This window comes from Muntiacus reevesi, chromosome 16, assembly GCF_963930625.1.
Source record: "Muntiacus reevesi chromosome 16, mMunRee1.1, whole genome shotgun sequence".
NCBI classification, from domain to species: domain Eukaryota; kingdom Metazoa; phylum Chordata; class Mammalia; order Artiodactyla; family Cervidae; genus Muntiacus; species Muntiacus reevesi.
The window spans coordinates 13,467,754-13,483,451 of NC_089264.1; the positions used below are offsets into that span (position 1 = coordinate 13,467,754).

General features: G+C 36.0%; 1 long non-coding RNA gene across 1 annotated transcript in view; it reads left to right on the forward strand.

Moving 5' to 3' along the window:
* LOC136148082 (uncharacterized) overlaps window positions 1-15,698 on the forward strand; it is a 428,573-nt gene that overhangs the window by 42,589 nt on the left and 370,286 nt on the right. The window lies entirely within an intron of this gene.

Below are 15,698 nucleotides of genomic sequence, written 5' to 3' on the forward strand. Positions count from 1 at the left end.
TATATATGCATTGTGAAAGGATTTCCCTCCATATAATTACACATACATCACCTCATTTATTTATTTATTTTTGGTGAAAATATTTAAATTCTACTCTCTTAGCAAATTTTAGTTAAAACATTGTTATCGACAGTCATCCTGTTACACATTAGATTCTTACATTTTATAGCTGAACATTTTTACCCTTTTACACTCTCTGTCAATTTTCTCCATGCTCTAAGCCCCTGGCAACCACTTTTCTACTGTCTGTTTGTATGTTAGATTTTTTTCCTAAAGATTTCAAATAGAACTGATACCATGCAGTATTTATCTTTGTCTAGCTTATTTCACTTAGCATAAGGACCTCAAGTTCTATCCACGTTGTTGCAAATGGCAGAATTTTATTTTTTCTCATGGCTGAATAACTGTATTGTGTACATGATTGTTATAATATTTTGGTAAAAGTTAGGCATTGATTTGTGTAATGCTTATAGATTTGGGGGGAAATAACTGTATTAGCTTCCCAGGTGGTGCTAGTAGTCAAGAAACCGCCTGCCAACACTGGAGACAGTAAGAGATAGGTTAGAAACTTGGGTCAGGAAGATCCCATGGAGAAGGAAATGGCAACCCACTCTGGTATTCTTGTTTGGAGAATCCCATGAACAGAGGAGCCTGGCGGGTTAGAGTCCATGGGATCACACAGAGTCGGACACGATTGAGCGACTTGGCACGATAGCATATGAACTGTATATAAAAACTATAATAGGTGCTGTTTAACACATATATTTCTTTAGGACAGAAATAAAATCTAAAATATATTTCATAATTAATTATGGAATAATTCATCATGAAGAAATTCAGTCTTCTAAATTCATTTTGTATTTTGCATTCATCACTTTCTATCTAAGTCCCTGAGAACTACACTTCTAAAAAGCATAGTGTTTAAAACAAACATATTAACAAACTTTTGGCATCATCAAACTGAGTGAAAATTCCAGAGAAGGTTATTATGCTTTCTTGAGTTATTTCAGTTTCCAAAAGGAATAAAGACAAAAAGAATAAATACTGATTAAAGTTTAAATTTTTTTCTTTAACCTTGAAGTCTAACTTTTCCTTAAACTAATTTTAGTTTTGGTTTGTTTGAAGCCCACAGACCCCCTTCTAAAGGGAGAAATTATTATTAAAATGGTCCATTTGTAAGATTACCCCTGTACTGGCCCCACCTAGGCTAATTGGCATTATTGAATGTGGGTAGAAGGAATGCTGGCCACAGGGAGTAGACCATTTTCTGTGAATCATATCTTGGAGCCACTGGGGTGAAATTTAGAGGGAATCCACTCCTATTTAAATGTCAGTTTCTTACTCTTAGACAATTGTTTTTCAGTACACAATTAAAAAAAAAAAACCTGGCCACGCCCCTTGAGGAAACAGAAAACATGTCAAGCCATCACAGGTTGCAACTTCAGTCTTATTCATTCAGTTTTGTTAACCGCAGACACAATGAAGAAATAAGATGTAGTACTTCAAAATGATTGTGAACTGGGTTCTTTTATTTAGCCTTAGCTCTGGGAATTTTGTAAATAAGAATGCATGCAGTAGAGGTGAAGATGATTTTTTTCCAAAGAAATAATATGGACTTTCTAGTTCATTGCAGCTCCTGCTGGTATTCTTGTATGTTGATGCTTTTGAAAGAAATAATATTCCAAAATTAGTGTAATCTGTGAAGGAATTCTTGGAGGGTATAATGCTTTCTAAGATGATTATTCAAAGTCCTTATGCTACATAAGTTCTTTGGTGACTAGAAGAAACAGTTGTAATAACAAAAACAATAGGCTGAACTTTCCACTAGGATCTTTGAATAACTCGTTAAACAAAGAAGTGAAAGTTGTGAGCATATGGGCAGAAAATAATTAAACTTAAAAGATTAAAAGATGTGGCTTACATATAATTTACATTGACTGTTATTTTGATATGGGAACTTTTCCTTTTGTTTCGGTTTTCTGAAGTATGCAACCAAGAAAATCTTCCAATTATCTTCTATTTTCAGTGGAGACTGGGATTTGAGCAGAATCCGAAATGGAAAGTACCTTAAAATGATATATTTGCATTCTTCCTTTAGGGTCAATATTTAAAGTTTGCTAATGTAAGAATGTTTAAAAAGTAGGACTTTCATTAAAAAAGCGTTGTTTTTTTTTTTTTTTTCTGTTTTTGTTTGGATAATTCTTCCTCACTGGAATTCCAGGCCTGTGCTCCAATAACAGGATGATGGTTGTTATTTTTGTTTGTTTGTTTTTTAATTTGTCTTTGACTCTGTTTTTTTTTTTTTTTCGGGGGGGGAGTGGTCAGATTATTTCAAAGTCAGAAATTCAAATAGGGTTCTTTGATTTAATGAACTTTATTGAAATAATTTATTCAACAGTCAAAATCCATTAATTCAACAAAATTTAATAGTTTACCAGGAAATAAGGTCAAGAGTTCTTTGTTTAATTACTAATATTCTCCTGTGAATTGTGGAAAGTCAAGCAGGGAACGAAAAAGCCAGAAACTTTTTTGTAAGACTCCATTATCAAACTATTTCTGTGACAGATATGCTTTCTTTTTTTCTGTTTCAACTCAAAATTCATAAGTAAATCTTCTATTTTTCCTTTTGAAAATGAAAACACTAATACAGATCTTTTGAAGCGTGGGAAGTTTATGGATTTGAGGAATTCAGGAGTGAATGTGGGTTGTAATGGGAAACAAAGATAATATTTTTCAGTATCTTTTGGGAACTAGAGAGGAAAGAGGTTTATTTTAGAGATTAGAGGAATCCAGGCCCAGGTATATATATACAAATTTGCAAATTTTAGTCACCTTCCCAAGAATATTTCAAAAAACTATTACTATAAGTGACCCACTGCAGAAAAACTATGAGTATTATTGATTGAGGTCACTGCTCTTGTGCAAATCATCTAAATTTCATGCAGTTCCAAGTACAGCTATATGAATAAAAGTGATACTACAACATTTTGTGTTGTGTTGGATTGTTCTCATTTTTCATGGTAGGTATGTTATCCCTCCCTGCTCCCAATTCTTGCTAATTTTTCCTTTCAAGTATCTACAATTCAGAGCCTATAGTCAAGGAGAAAATGGGAGGACAACCCCAATATGAAGGGTGGAAAAAATTAAAACGCAAATGAAGGATATCACTTTTTTTCAACCTAGGCTGAAATCTAGATTGTATTTCATAAAATGAGAGAAGGAGTTGCAGGAAGGTTTTCCCCTGTTGCTGTGACAGGTCAGCATTTCTAATCTGAGGGTCACAGCCAAGTTCCCTCTTTAGTAATTGCTTGATTTGACATCTATCTTGACCTTTATTTACTTTGGCCTCTCTGGTTAGAGGTCACAAAAGCAAAAGAAGATAGAAGTCTTATAAATGCCTTGATGATGAAAAATGAGAACGGTATCCCTTTGCCCCTATGTATGAATATATGTATAATGCACTGCAGCATTTTAACTCTTTGGTGCAATCCACAGTAGAAACACTTATAAATTTTCATCTGATTCTAGAGATGTATTTTGTAATGACTTTGCAGTGAAGATAAAAGATGTTAAAAATGTTTAATCTAAACTTGACCATAAGGAAATAGAGACAGATTGTCCTGGATTAATTATTTTTTATATGAACAGAATTCCCAAGCACATAATTGTGGTGTCGCAAATAGAAACTGTTACTTTCCAAATCCTCTAAAACAAGATTTTGATATGTGCTTTTAACTGCATGGTTATCATGAATGGGAATCCAGATAGGAACTGCAGTATCATGAATAGATGTTAAATTTATCCTTTCCTATATTGTTAGATATACATCAGGCATAAGTCTCAGCCTTTTCCATGAATAAAAATATAATATTTTAAAAATAAAAATAGTAAATTGAATTATTATTTTTGCTTCATATAGTCAGTCCAGGAATATGAATTTTAAGATGAGATTCCTCATTTTCTTTGCCAAATGTTATGTCCTAACCAGAGAATTTTACTAATAATATTCAAGGCAATTATTTAGGAAAAGTGAGAGTCTAGTTTAACATGAGATATTCTTTACAATGTAAATAACAGTGGCCAAAGCAACTTAGCTTTTAATACATCAGTTCAGTTCAGTTCAGTCGCTCAGTCGTGTCCGACTCTTTGAGACCCCATGAATCGCAGCATGCCAGGCCTTCCTGTCCATTACCAACTCCCGGAGTCCACCCAAACCCATGCCCATCGAGTCGGTGATGCCGTCCAGCCATCTCATCCTCTGTTATCCCCTTCTCCTCCTGCCCCCAATCCCTCCCGGCATCAGGGTCTTTTTCAATGAGTCAACTCTTCGCATGAGGTGGCCAAAGTACTGGAGTTTCAGCTTCAGCATCAGTCTTTAATACATATTCTTGAATACATATTCTTGAATACATGTGAAAGCAGAATGCTTGTAATGAATGAATTTATCCTTTGAGCCTACTACAATTTAGCAAAGCAGAAATGAGGTTAGTGGCAAGGATAGGAAATGGAAGATTCTTTACTTCTCTCAACATAAAAGAATGGGGATTATTGACTTATGAGCACTCCTATTTTGAACAGATTGTAGAAAGCTGTCTTACTTGGGGCTTTTATTCATCATGGTTCAAAACTGGGTTCATGGACTGTAGGAAGGAAAATGATGATGTTTTGTGTTGGTAAGCTATTTCTCAGAAAAATAAAGCACTGATTTGTAACTTTTGCCAGTTTCTCTGGTGTAAATGCTTTCTCCAAAGATGATTTCAAGATACCAAAATGATGTCACTGAACATAGAGTTGGGAAGAGATACACAATCGGCTTCCTCTGGTGAGACTAGAACGTTATTGTGAGAATGTATCTTTGAAAATTTACTTTTTCAACTACTTTTCCTACCATTTACTACATGAACATTTACAGTTTAATATGCTGGCCTCTACTAGATTTACATTTTTGGCATCATGGAGATGCTCTGTTTGCACCCTCTTCCAGGAGGACTTGCTGACCAGCTGCCTCCAGCTCTCAGCCACTTCTCTGATTTCCTCAACTTCAGGGTGCTGCCTCGCCCAAGGTCTCACCATTTGGGCATCTTACATCTGGTGACAGAGCCAGGCAAGGATATAAATGTCTGGTTCCAGGTATTCTCATGTTTCTGGCAGAGACTTGGGCATCTTGTGTACTGGTTCAGTTTCCACTTCTGCCCCAGTCCTGCTTCTTCATGCTTCCTTCCACAGATATTGATCTTAATAATATCCTACACCAAGTGTTCACTTCAGAGAGATAAAATTTTGGGCACACTTCTCCATTTTACTTTATTTCTCTCCATGACTTGGGAGAACCTTCCCACCTTCCCTGCTAACTAGCCTCTCATCCATCTCTCCTGAAATTAGCTCATCTGACTTTTCCAGGAAATCAATTGAACAATTCTTGGATGGGCCACATGGCTTCATAGCACCATCTCCTAAGTTTTATAACACCCTGGGTAGATTGTTATCTTTTTTCTTACCTCATCCTGGAATGTGACACATCAGTTGGCCTTAAGAAGCATCACTATGAACAAAGTTAGTGGAGGTAATGGAATTCCAGTTGAACTATTTCAAATCCTGAAAGATGATGCTGTGAAAGTGCTGCACTCAATATGCCAGCAAATTGAAAAACTCAGCAGTGGCCACAGGACTGGAAAAGGTCAGTTTTCATTCCAATCCCAAAGAAAGGCCATGCCAAAGAATGCTCAAACTACCGCACAATTGCACTCATCTCACATGCTAGTAAAGTAATGCTTAAAATTCTCCAAGCTGGGCTTGAGCAATATGTGAACTGTGAACTTCCAGATGTTCAAGCTGGATTTAGAAAAGGCAGAGGAACCAGAGATCAAATTGCTAACATCTGCTGGATCATCGAAAAAGCAAAAGAGTTCCAGAAAAATATCTATTTCTGCTTTATTGACTATGCTAAAGCCTTTGACTGTGTGGATCACCACAAACTGTGGAAAATTCTTATAGAGATGGGTTACCAGACCACCTGACCTGCCTCTTGAGAAATCTGTATGCAGGTCAGGAAGCAACAGTCAGAACTGGACATGAACCAACAGACTGGTTAAAATAGGAAAAGGAGTATGTCAAGGCTGTATATTGTCACCCTGCTTATTTAACTTATATGCAGAGTACATCATGAGAAATGCTGGGTTGGAGGAAGCACAAGCTGGAATCAAGATTGCCGGGAGAAATATCAATAACCTCATATATGCAGATGACACCACCCTTATGGCAGAAAGTGAGGAAGAACTAAAAAGCCTCTTGATGAAAGTGAAAGAGGAGAGTGAAAAAGTTGGCTTAAAGCTCAACATTCAGAAAACGAAGATCATGGAATCTGGTCCCATCACTTCGTGGCAAATAGATGGGGAAACAGTGGACACAGTGGTTGACTTTATTTTTCTGGGCTCCAAAATCACTACAAATGTTGACTGTAGCCATGAAATTAAAAGACACTTTCTTCTTGGAAGGAAATTTATGACCAACCTAGATAGCATATTCAAAAGCAGAGACATTACTTTGCCAACAAAGGTCCTTCTAGTCAAGGCTATGGTTTTCCCAGTGGTCATGTATGGATGTGAGAGTTGGGCTATAAAGAAGACTGAGTGCTGAAGAACTGATGCTTTTGAACTGTGGTGTTGGAGAAGACTCTTGAGAGCCCCTTGGACTGCAAGGAGATCCAACCAGTCCATCCTAAAGGAGATCAATCCTGAGTGTTCATTGGAAGGACTGATGTTGAAGCTGAAACTCCAGTACTTGGCCACCTGTTGAGAAGAACTGACTCATTTGTAAAGACCCTGATGCTGGGAAAGACTGAGGGCAGGAGGAGAAGGGGATGACAGGATGAGATGGTTGAATGGCATCACTGACTCAATGGACATGGGTTTGGGGTGGACTCCAGGAGTTGGTGATGGACAGGGAGGCATTGCGTGCTGCAGTTCATGGGTCACAAAGAATTGGACACAACTGAGCGACTGAACTGAACTGAACTGAATGTCAATATATGTGTATATATGTCTCTCAATTGTAAGTCCCTTAAAAGTTTTCTTCTATCTCTTGTTGCCCAATGCCTAGCCCAATGACAATGCATAATAGGCACTTAATACATATGTATTTGTTGAATGGAATTAAATGATTTTCCAGTTCTCATTGTGAGCTGATTATGGACATTCTTAATCTCTAAACTGTTAAGGTGGGGTCTCATGGGAAAGCAGTGACCAAATTAGTTCTTGAAGAGTTGGAAAGATGGTCACCTGAGCCACCGGACCCTTCCTCTTTTCTTGGTATGAAGGCAGCAATACAGACATATTTCTAACATAAGGTAGGAGTAAAAACTTAAAACAGAAGGGATATATCTCTTGAAAAATACAAACAGTCAACTTTAAAATGATACTTGGAGAGGACTAGTTCTCTCTCCTGATTTGTATAGTTGTATAAGAAAGAAAAATTCACACTCAAATGTTATTTCTGTTTATAAAGGAGTTATTTCATTGTCTGATTAAAATCCAAATATCTTCTCTAGAGTATACATGAACTTTATAAAATAAGTAATGTTTACTAATCTTGAAAGAAGGTAGAAATCATTGGGCATATTTAATAGTTTTTAGAGAACTAATTTCGCATTTATAGCATCCAGCTGTATGATTTTATGACATGTTAAATCATAAAATGTGAAGTTTGATTATGTTTTGACATTTAGTTTGATTGCAGTCTATTAACAGACAGCTAAATGTGGAAGTTAGATGAAGTGTTTATCTTTGAAATCATTGTTTGAACTAAAGCAATCCTTTAAAATATTTAATTTATCTGTGTCACTAATTTTTTGCAAGGCTTATTGTGGGGACCAGATTTCTTGTATGAAATTGTATATGAAAAGAGAGCCCAGAGGATTGCATACTCTAGGGAGCAGACATAAAGAAAATCTAATGTTGAAATATCTCTACATGTCTTTAAAATATTTTAGATCATAGGTAGAAATAAAGTTTTTAAATGTAGCAATCAGATAATAATAAATAAATGGGGTGAAACAAATACATGAAGGTCATAAATTTCTGTATTCAGTTATATGAAGCTTAATCAAAATAGAACTGTATGACTTGACTCTAGATATAATTGATTTTTATAGCACATTTGTGCTGTCTATATTTTTATGATTTTGTATTCAATTCATCCTCTGCATACAGACATTATCTAATTGTTTGTAATGCTATTTATATTTTTTTTTTCCTGGATTAACTTCTAGAAACCAGAAAATTTAAGTAAAAAGATCTAATTTTTTGGCATGTAATTTACTCAACTAGATGATTGAGAAAAAAACCCTTTGAGAGTGATTGAAGACCTAGAATTTTATTAATTGGCAAGGACCACACTAACAAAGTGCTACAAACTGGGTGCCTTAAACAGCAAGCATTTATTGCCCCAGTTTTGGAGGCAAGAAGTCTGAGATTGAAGTGTCACCAGAGGTATGCTCCCTCTGAATACACTAGAGAAGGATCTTTTTCAGGAATTTCCAGCTTCTGTTCAATCCTTGGCTTATGGAAGCAGGACTCCAGTTTTCATGTAGTATTTTCCCCTGTGTGTTTGTCTCTAAAGTTTCCTTTTTAATAAAGACACTAGTGATATTGATTATTGATTTAGGTCTGCTTTACTCTGGTATGATCTCATCTTAACTACTTACAACTACCATAACTCTATTTCCACACAAGGCCATATTCTGAGGTACTAGGGGCTGAGACTTCAACATATACATGTTGAGGGCACACAATTCAATCTGGAATAAGAACCAATACAATTCATAGCCAGGTTTAATAAGGCTGCCTCCCACTTGTCTGATATTAAGATTCAAAATGCTGTGAATTCAGAGAGGAGATACATTCATGGGATTCTCTCAAAGTAGTATCACTATTATTTTTTCATTGACTTTGTTAATGGGGGAAAATTCCAAAAGAGTCTATGATGAAAATCTGACATAAGGAAAGATAGACAGGTACCTGGCAGCCTGCCATTTACAGTTTTTGGTTAAATATCATCAGTGTCATAGGCAATGTGCTTTCTAACACAAATATTTTTTCAATGTCATTCAGTCTAATACTTCTTTAGTGTCCATATTTCCTAGTATTGTTATCATCTCTTTGAATAGTTTTACTTAGGCAAGAGGAAAACTTTTCTAGGGCTCCCAGAGCTAAGCTCTTTTTACCATTAAAAGTGTGAAAGGATTTTGGAATGTAGGCCCTTGAAGCCAGAAGACTCAGGTCTCGTTTTATACCATGTGGTGTTCCTGGGAAGATCACAACCTTCTCTGTCTTTGGCTTCTTTTCTTGCCATATAAAATTCTGGACTAGGTTGGAGTTTGTACAGCTGTGCTATTCAGAGTCTTAGAATCTCCAGACTTAGAGAGGACATAGAGAAGTAGAACAATCAAGGCCCTTTATTCCCTGAAGCAGCTCTTAGGCAAGAGCTATAAAGTGTTTATGTTCTGGAGATGATTATGACTTTGATCTACTGCTAAATAATAGATTGAAAATCACTAAACTAGATTCTACAATTCTTTCATGTTCTGAATTTATGACTTTATTATTTGAATAGATACTATGAATCAAGGATGCTTAAGCCATGATACTATGGCTTAAAAGAGAAAGAAAACTTGTAATTTTATTATATGGGATAGCTATAGTTCTCAAAGATTTTCAAGTGTCTATTATAAAAATCATAAATACATTAAACTTTATGTATTGCCTTCCTATAGCACCATCATGGTCATCTTTCATTTAATCCTGTTCAATAGACCAATGTCCTATTCTTATTAAAAGTAAAAATCTATGGTATGCTTACTGTGTATCAGATCTAGCTCTGAATATTGGAATTAAAAGATAAATCTCTACCACAAACAGCTTATAGCCTAGTCAATGAGACAGACAGGTACCCAGAACATTGCACTATCATGTGGCAATGTACTGGATGTTATGGCACTCCAAGGAAAAGCATCTAAAAGAAACCTAATGGAAGTTGGCAAATAATCAGAAAGAGCTCTTTTTTTTTTTTTCCAAAAGACTGTAATTCCAACTTGAAGACATTGCAGCAGTGGTGAAAAGGACATGGAAACATCTTGAAAGAGGAGAGATAGACCTTCATTCAACCATCCCTCACCCAAGGAGGTGACACTTAGGAGACCAGAAATGGGTAGAGTTAGAGAGGCCTCAAAACTCAGCTCAGTAATGACAACCTATCCCATCAGCTTCAGGTCTGGTGCTGTGTCAAGCAAGAATTTAATCAAGAGATAAGCAGAGGGGAGGATACCAGAACTGTCTGCTCGAAGATGTGAAAATTAGGACAATTTGAGGAGAGAGAAGGAAGAGGTAAGAAGGCAGTCTGTGCTAAGGCAAGAGAGAAGCCAGCATATTTTGGCAACTATAGAACATTTAGCGGGACGGGATGTAGTCTGTGACAGGGAAGGTAGTGAGAGATTAGGATGGAGAAGTAAGCAAGGAGAAATTAACAAAGGGCCTTAAGCGTTCTGAGAAGGTTTTAGTGTTTATCCTGAAGATTCTGAGGAATTGCTTAAGGATTTTAAATTGGGATGACTACATGATGAGATGTGTTCTTTTTTAAAAAAAAGAATAAAGATATTTGTTTTTCAGTTGTCCAAAAAGGAAAATTTAAGCATATGTGGGAACAAAGTGCAGCAGCTTCATTGCTTTTCCTTCTTCTAAGAAGGGATCCCCCAACAGATCAGAAAGAAATATGTGTGCATAAAATAAGAGTTAGAAGTAATTAATAAATGTGCTTTAGAAATAATGATGTAGATCTAGAAATTACTTTTTACATTTTTCTTTGGCTCCACAATATCTTTCTAGGAATAAACCCTAGTGGAAAATATTTTTAAAGAAGAAAATCATTATTTAACAAATGTGTTCAATACAGTTACTGAGAGCTGTGGGTAATTTAGAAATAACATGGAACGTGTCCTTTTGAAAGTTTATAGTAACTGCAATGTAGAGATAAGATTAGAGATAAATTACAATGTAGGTAAAAATACCAGTTGAGAATTTTTTTAATAGTTCAGAAAATAAATTCTGAGAATCAGAACTAAGACAGTGGAATTGTAGCTGGAGAAAAGCTGGATATGAATATAATAAGTAGAAGAAAAGAAGAGAAATATGAATAACCTCAGATATGCAGATGACACCACCCTTGGGGCAGAAAATGAAGAGGAACTAAAGAGCCTCTTCATGAAAGTGAAAGAGGACAGTGAGAAAGCTGGCTTAAAACTCAACATTCAAAAAATGAAGATCATGGCATTTGGTCCCATCACTTCATTGCAAATAGATGGGGAAACGATGGAAACAGTGACAGACTTTATTTTATTGGGCTCCAAAATTACTGAAGATGGTGACTGCAGCCATGAAATTAAGATGCTTGCTCCTTGAAAGAAAAGTTATCACAAGCCTAGACAGCATATTAAAAAGCAGAGACATTACTTTGCTGACCAAGGTCTGTCTAGTCAAAGCTATGGTTTTTCCAGTAGTCATGTATGGATGTGAGAGCTGGACCATAAAGAAGGCTGAGGGCCAAAGAATTGATGCTTTTGAACTGTGTGTTGGAGAAGACTCTTGAGAGTACCTTGGACTGCAACAGATCAAAACGGCCGACCCTAAAGGAAATCAGTCCTAAATATGCATTGGAAGAACTGATGCTAAAGCTGAAGCTCCTGTATTTTGATCATCTGATACGAACAGCCGACTCATTAGAAAAGTCCCTGATGCCGGAAAAGATTGAGGGCAGAAGGAGAACAGGGCATCAGAGGATGAGATGGCTGGATGGCATCACCAATGCAATGAATATGAACTTGGGCAAACTCCGAGAGATGGTGAGGGACAGGGAGGCCTGGTGTGCTGCAGTCCATGGGCTTGGAAAGACTTGGACACGAATGAGCGACTAAACAACAGCAACAGGAAAACAAAAATAATGTGCATTTAGTTTTATGCGTATTAACTTAAAGTTAAGTTGATCATATAAATTATTTTTCAACTGGGACACTTTTGTGAAAGAAGGGGGGATTACTATTAATATATATGTTATGTGAAAGTTATATAAGATGGATATATGGTCACCTAGTTTAAGGTGGGACACTAAAATGTAGAGTTGGATATATGGAAAGCAGCGTTGTATAGAGCCTGTTTTAGAGTTGGCTAGATGTGTACTTCAAATCCTGTTGAATGGAAGAGGGATTTTAGTCTTGTTTCTGTTTTTTGAGTCTGTGAATTTTGAGGATATAATTTAGCTTGTATTAGCCTTAAAATTCTTTCTCTTTAGTATAGGGACTATACTACAATCTCACAGGGTTTCTGGAATGTCAAATGAAAAAAAATTAAGTGAGTACATACTTGGCACTCAATAAATAGTAGTAATTATTATAAGGTAACAAGATACATGAAGACTAGAAACTCTTGACTAGCCCGGGTATTTACACAGGTTTGAAAGAAGCAGAGCTCTTGTCCCCAAAGGAAATGGTGTAGGCAGTCTCAGGTATGCTTATCTCGTTCATGTTCTAAATCCTGCAGAACCCTTGAAAGCCAGTGTTTGTTTTGTATTCTTGCTGAAAATATTATTGGATATTTTGATATAACAATGAGGATTACTCAAAATAGACTATCCTGCTGTTTAACTTTCAGGTCAAATTTTTAGTCATGGAAATGCTAACAGATTCAAGGAATGATGCAAAATGTACTTCTTCATATAAATAAAGAAGAAATGATTGTGGATGAAATTCTTCTGCTATGAAATCTGCTTCTAAAACTTAATTTCATGTTATCCCCAAATTGTATGCAACTGAAACTTCTCTGAAGTAAAACTTGGCACAGAGAAGTGAAAACTTGATTGCTGTTTAACCACTTCATGGGATATTTTTCCATCTTTGCTGTGTCATCTTTTAATTTTACTGACATATAAAATTAGACAATTTTAGTAATAATAGTGCCTTTCAGTGAATAAGGCTTTCTTCTTGTTTTTATCACATCATATAATTAAGAACCATTAACTACTGTTAGGGGATTTGGTTAAGTCATCTTTAAGTTTATAAAAACAAAATGAATGGCCTTCCATAATCTTAAAACAGAGTCATGGACTTTGGCAGGCAGTAAGAAGCTACTGTCGACAATTCTTCTTGGGTATTAACTGTATTGTGTGATCTTCATCACAAATGTTTTTAAGACCTTATCAGAGTTTTTATGTAAACTTACTAAAAGGTTTTGGGTTTACAAAGCAACATTAGCTAGTTATAACAAGATATACTCACTTTCTAGGGACATGCTATATATTTTAGTAGTTATGATTTGTATATTTAAGAATGAATGCATTGTTAAATAAGCAGAAATTGAAACCTAAATACAACCTTTAATGACAGTATTTAGAACTATGCTTAGTTTTAATTTTATTTTTTTAGGAAGGGGATGAGAGGGGGCTTTGTCATTTCAGGAGACATGACAGACCTTTTTCCTGCAATTATGAAAAATATTTTCTAAAAATCTATTCTACCTGTATGGTATAACTTCCCTAGAATCAGTATTTCCTTAATTTTCTTAAAGCCGAGAATTTCTTTCTCATTGTACCACAGAGTTATAATAATATGTTTAATTTTAGGTTGTTGAAGATAGTAATTACACAGATAATGTATTTTGTTTCAGCATGACTCAATGGGAAGAATAACTGGTCAAATGTTGAAATGAGCCCAGAGAATATCTATGATGTCAGCCCATTGGGCAAAATGTTGAGGACACTCAATCATTTCTGTCTCCTCTATGGGTCTTTAAAAATATAACACAGTTCAGGTTACTTCATAGGTCATGGGCAAGTCTGATCTCGGTGGGAAACAAAAGTACAGAAGAGACACATGCTCTCAGCAGGAGGGAGAAGTCATATGCCCAATCAAGGGAGAAATAAAATTATTTATCACTTAAAAGCATGAGGGTTATGACCTGGCATGTAAATCCTACACAGCTCAAGGAATTAGAAATTTGTGGCAATTTTCTTCAAGGAGCAAATTCTTTACGTAGGCATTTTTATTCAAAGTAAGATGATGTCTTATAAGATGATTCCTTTCAAAGTAACTGCTAGGGGGAAAAAGCTTTTTAAACAGAAAAATTCTGAATCCTGAAAAATGTCATCTTCGTTCAGATGCTTGATGGTGTAACAGGCCCCTTATGAGTAACACAGTCCAAATGAAACTCACTTACTCCCCATCCTCTGAGACTTGTGTTTTTCCTAATCAGACTTGGCTTTTCTGTCAAACCTCTATATCCAACAATTATCCAATGAGCCCTATCAATTCTGCCTCTATGTATAGTTTCAGCTTCTCTCTTCTTTAAACTTGCTGCTTTTGCGGTTGCTGAAACTTTTCTTAAAAAACTTTCTTCCCTGGATATTCAAAATAGTTCTACTGATATTTTTCCTGCAGCACAATCTCCTCCATCGCATCCTCCATACCTTGGGCAAAATTATTTTTCCAAAATACTAATTTAGTATGTGACTTTTTTCCCTTAAGATCCTTTATTGATATTCTGTTGCCCCTAGGATAATTTAAAAACCTTAGCAAGGTATATGAGATCCTCCATAAACTGGCTCTGGCCCATGCAGTTTGATCGTTCCACCTCCCGCAGCCTGGACCCTAGCAATATGCATCTATCTGTGTGGTACTAATTGCAGTTTCACGAATTCCCTGTGTTGTTTCGTGCCTCCATGCTGGCCTGTGAGATCTGTTCTGCATGGAATGCCTTCTCTTTTTTCCACACCCTTCCTCTTTTGCTAGCCTATGTTGTTTATCTGGCAAAATGATATCCATTCTTTCAAATTCATTCTTTGAAATTCAGACTCCTTTGGGAAGTTTCCCCTTAATTTCTCCTCCTACAATGCTTGTCATTGTATTATCAGCTCCTACCACATTATCTCGCATATGACAATGCTCAATAATTGTTGGGTAATAATGATGGTGATGTCATAGAATGCATACCATTACATGGCATGTAATCCTCTCACTTCAGTTTGGTTGTTTGATTTGTTTGTTGTTGAGAAGGTATAAAGGTGGTTTTATTGCCACTTGTTGCTCTTTTATCAACATTAAAAAAATTCCTTTTGGTTATGTTCAAAGAAAGATCTATGTAAATTGCATTTAATTGAGCTTTGTGTTAAATCCTGAAGTAATCCTATGGTTTGGATGTTGAGAAACTCTGACCCTTGAAGGTCTTTTTTTGATTGACTAAGATGTTGGAATTTACAGAGATGCAGGAGGACTGAAGATAGCATTTTAGGATATTATTTTATTAAGTTCTTAAAACATGCTCTGTTATTTAGAAATAGTATATTTTTGTAGATTAATTATAATGTATATGTTTATCAGCATATGTAATTAATGGAAAATAATTGCTTTGAGGATGATCATTAATAGCATTGAACTGGAAAGATAAATTGTTGTTGTTCAGTCTAAGTCATATATGACTCTGCGACCCCATGGACAGTAGCCAGCCAGACTCCTCGTTCATCAGATTTCCCAGGAAAGAATGTTGGAGTGGGCTGCCATTTCCTTCTCCAGGGGGTCTTCCCAACCCGGGGATCAAACCCACATTTCCTGCATTGGCAGGCAGATTCCTTATGAATACTTAAAATATTCTGGGGCTTTCTGA